The 4,864-nt window shown below is 36.6% G+C and overlaps 1 non-coding gene across 1 annotated transcript; it reads left to right on the top strand.

The window, feature by feature from the left end:
* The first annotated feature begins 323 nt into the window (after positions 1-323).
* On the top strand, positions 324-427 carry LOC122013193. Its single transcript, XR_006120520.1, has one exon. It is a non-coding gene; the product is annotated as a small nucleolar RNA R71 (small nucleolar RNA).
* The last annotated feature ends 4,437 nt before the right edge of the window (positions 428-4,864 follow it).

Here is a 4,864-nt window from a genome sequence, read left to right as displayed (position 1 = left end):
AAGATGTACCAATAGCATTGACCATATTAGCACTAGTCCCCATATTCTCAAATTTCTTTGTAAGAGCGTCCAATTTTACAGACAAAAGAGTGACTGCATCTACATCAAACTTCCCTGATGCTTTAATTGTTGGGTTTACAGAAGAATAGCCACCACTTCTTTCATTTGCCCATTGATGATGATTTTGTGCTACACTGTCAATAATTTCTTCAGCTTCATCTAAACTTTTGTTCATAAGTGCCCCTCCAGCAGCTGAATCAAGGGACACTTTGGTATGATAGTTGATACCATTATAAAAAGTGTGCAACACTAACCATCTTTCCAACCCATGATGTGGGCATTGTCTGAGCATACTATTATATCTATCCCATGCTTCAAAAAGAGATTCTGTAACACTCCTAGAAAGCCTAGATAAGAAAGTAAGGATAATGAGAGTACGAATGAAAAGAAGGTGTAAATATTCTAAGTTAAATATTAAGATGGATTTAGATGATTAAAACTTTATGAAAGAAAAATAAAGTTGAGAGTATAAATCATCTATGCATGATTTAAAATGTATGGAATTAATATGGACAAAAGGAAGAAATATGAGATAATATATATTTGTATGAAATATTTATGCATAATGCATAATATAGTAATATACGAATTATTATGTACAAAAGAAAATAAAATGTTAGAAGAGAGATTGAACCTTGGATCTCTTGTAAGGAACATGTATAGGATACCAAAGGGGATAGGAGAATTATTGATAAGGAGAGAAAGGATTAAGTAGTTAAGAATAAGAAAGGATTCTTTCTACTTAAAAGGAAAAGGAAGTAAAAAGAAATAAAAATATACATAAACAAGTTTTGATCCTTGGTTCTCTTGTGGATGCATGCATGTGTTAACCAAGTGGGATAGGAGAGGATATTGTAAGAGGAGAGATAGGAATTTTAATTAAAGGAGAGAAAAGAGAGAAATTAAGGGAAAGAAAAGAGAGAACTCAAAAGGCATTTCTCTAGAATATTCTTGTCATTTAAGGGGAGAAATGAATAGGGAGGATGGATCAAGTCAAGTTTCCTCCCCTCATTTTAGTATAAATAGGCATGGAGGGGTGACTTCAACTTCATCCCCCACTCATTCTCCTCCTCTCCTCCCTTTTGTGTCGAGACTCACCTCTCCCTCTCTTCTTCTTCTTGTTGCCGAGCAACACAAGAGGAAGAACCTCTTCTTCCTCTTCACTCTCTCCCTCTTTCTCTCTTGTTGTTGCCGAGCAACACAAGAGGAAAGAGAAGCCTCTTCTTCCTCCTCCTCTCCACCAAAAGACCTAGCCACTCCTCTCCTCCATTGGTGCCGAGCAAAGCAAGCAAGGAAGAAAGGTCCAAGCAAGTTCTCAACTCTAGGAAACTTAAGCGAAGAAGGTAAGCTTCCCCTCACCTGTGGTACAAGGCTTTTTATATATTATTCAGATTTTATGAGGATTTTAAAAACCTAGAAACAAGTTTGAGAAAATTCGGTTAAGAAGAGCTTTTGAAATCTAGTGAGGTCTAACTAAGTCTACACTACATGATAGATTTTCTATGCCATAGAAAAGGGATCTTCTTCATGTTTTTACACCTATATGATGCTTGATCAAAGGAGTACTTAACCCTAGAATTTCGGCCAAAAATATTTTTAAGAGGCTAGGGAAATTATTGTTTTACCCAACTAGTACGAGGTTCTCCCTATGAAATGTTAAGGATCATGTATTTGTTTTCTTGTTTAGAAGATAATTGAAAATAAAAGAAAAAAAAAAGGAACCTAGGAAGTGTTATACATAATGAGAAAGAATGAAATTTATGCTATGTATATGCCATGATATGTGATAGCATAGGAAATGCTATACATAATGAGAAAAGAATGAAATTTATGTTATGTATATGTCATGATATGTGATAGCATAGGAAATGCTATACATAATGAGAAAAGAATGAAATTTATGTTATGTATATGCCATGATATGTGTTAGCATAGGAAATGCTATACATAATGAGAAAAGAATGAAATTTATGTTATGTAAATGCCATGATATGTGATAGCATAGGAAATGCTATACATAATGAAAAGAAATGAAAAATGAAATGCATGAAAGATTGTTAGGGATATGATATGATAGTTATGCATGATAAATTATTTTTGTATGGTTTGTACCAAGGGTGGGCTCCGTAAACGCCCCGGGGTCGATGGAATAAGACTCGGGCCTCGTCAGAAATGGGCTTCTGAATGCCCTAGGTCGATGGAGTAAGACTCGGACCTAGTATGTATGTATGGTAGGGTTCAAGACTTGCTACCTTGGACCTACTTAAGAAGCGCGCACATTATGTATGTGGTACAAACCAGGATCCCCTCTAATGATGATATGAATTTCAAGTACTTATAAGTATAAGTTTTCAAATTCATGATGCATTGCCTACATATGTGCTTGAATTATCTGATGATTAGATATTATGTCACGTGATATTATGATATGACTATGAATATGATACCCTTGTATGTCGTATGCTTATGATACCTCGCATGATATTGATATGCAATGATATGAATTCGGTTTTAGTGAGTAGGAAAGGAACTTACTGAGCCATGAGTGCTCATAGCTTACTTTCCTTGTACCGCAGATAAAGAAGCTGGATGAGCTAGAGGAGCAACAGGAGGAGCAGATAGTGATGTGTGTGGTGGTGGCTCGGCAAAGAACGATCCGGACAAATTAATATGATTAGTTATAGAATCAACATATGCACATTTGAACAAATCAGAATATGTGATATTATGCTTAATAAATTAAATTCTTTAAAGTTTTTATTCTTCCGCTGTTATAACTAAAGCATGTACGTAAGTAGTATAAGAACGTAGCGCCACCTTTAGTTGGGTAAGAAGGGTGGGCGTTACAGATTCTGAGTCAGTCTGCTTGAAGCTTGCAATTAAATTCCTCATATGAGCTGTTTTGCTTGGTGGATAGAATTTATCAAGAAACTGTTGCTCACACTGCTCCCAAGTGGTGATGCTATTTGGGGTCAAAGAATTCAGCCATTGCTTTACCCTATCTCTTAGAGAAAACCCAAATAATAATAATCTAACTGCATCTGAAGGAACTCCATTCATTTTCATGGTACCACATATTTCATAAAAGACCTCTAAGTGTTGATTGGAGTCTTCATGAGGTCCTCCACCAAATTGGTTCTACTGCACCATAGATATAATTGCGGGTTTGATCTCAAAGTTATTAGCTTCCACTGAAGGTCTTGAAATACTAGATCGAAAGCCTCTTGCATAAGGTGCTGCATAATCCTTGAGTGGTCTATTTGTCATGTTCAAATGTTCCTGTTCTTCAATTTGCCTTTGCAGAATTCTTCTTTTATGGAAAGTTCTGTCAATCTCAGGGTCAAAAGGAATGAATTCCCCTGCAAAGTTAGATCTTCGCATACACAAGAACAAGATGGAAGATGACAATTCAACAGAAAAAGAAAAATAAAAGAATCAAAAATGCAGAATTGAATTTGTAAAAAGAATTAACAAGAAGTAAAAGTTATACAAGAAAGTAAAAACAGAAATCTAATGATTAGTTACAACTATGCAATATGAAAGGAAAACAAATGTTATGTTTAGTCTAACTCAATTGATAATTCCTAATGTTATAGCGCAGTCCCCGGCAACGGCGTCAAAAACTTGTTACGCTCCGCAAGTGTACGGAAATGTCGCAAGTAATATAAAAGATTATCGTATCCACAGGGACTGGAATAAGCACTAGAAATGTCTCAATGCGAATTAGCTAAACAACTATCCAATCGTTTCAAATGCAAAGTAAGGGTAAACAAATCTAATATTAAAGATCAACAAACAAGAGTTTAGTGTTTTGGGTTATGATAAAGGAGATTCTAGGAGCTTAGGTTTCTTTGTAAGATTTCTTGAATGTAAATGGTTCACCAATTCTTTTTCCTCAATTGTCAAACACTTGTAGAAAGTTGCCGGTTCTCTCTTGCAATAGATAACCGGCTAAGGACCTAGAAATGTATCTAAATATGATCAATTAGATGTGAACCTACGTTGTCCTTACACAGAAGCGCACCTATTACTATGCCTTCCTCGGATATCAACATAGAAGCCCACAACTTATTAATCTATCAAGATACAAGAAACTAATCAAAAAATCCATCCTACTCTCTTGAATATTCCTATTTCCTCTTCAAGATTATCTCTCAAACGTCCTTACACGGGCATTCACCTGTCACGTGGATCCCTCGGATGATCGAGTGAGAGTTTATCTCTACAAAGTCCACAAGAAATCCAAACAATCAATCAAGAATGAGAATTAAGCACAAATCACCATTAATCATTCAAGATCTAATTGATACAAGCAAGACAATGTCATTGAAACAAGAAAAATGGCAAATCCATAAGAGATTACATAAATCCATCATACAAATACTCCCTTAATCCTAGAATACAAGATCTACTCCATGAATCGAGGAAGAAAATCCGAAGAAATCAAGATTACAAGCATTTCTTAAATCCCCAATCCAAGAAACCAAGAAGAGGGGGAAAGAGAAAACTTATCTACGAAGAAGCCTCGTCTTCGGATCCAATCCTCGCTCCGGAGTCGAAATCGTCAAGATCTCCCTTAGAATCGCCCAGAAATCCTCCCAAGAATGGGAGGAAACCACCAAATCTTGCCTTCTCCCAAAGGGGGAGAGAGCCCCTTTCAATTCATGAAGGAAGGTTTAAATAGAGGAGGAAATCGGGCGCCACACGGCCCCATGACATGGCCGTGTGAGATTCACACGGCCATGTCCAGTTCCTTCTCTGCCAAAGCTGCACGGCCGTGTGGTGCCACACGGCCAGGACCCTT

Source organism: Zingiber officinale, chromosome 8A (genome assembly GCF_018446385.1).
Source record: "Zingiber officinale cultivar Zhangliang chromosome 8A, Zo_v1.1, whole genome shotgun sequence".
Classification (NCBI taxonomy): domain Eukaryota; kingdom Viridiplantae; phylum Streptophyta; class Magnoliopsida; order Zingiberales; family Zingiberaceae; genus Zingiber; species Zingiber officinale.
Note: the sequence above shows the minus strand (reverse complement) of the source record. Positions and strands in the feature narration are given on the sequence as shown.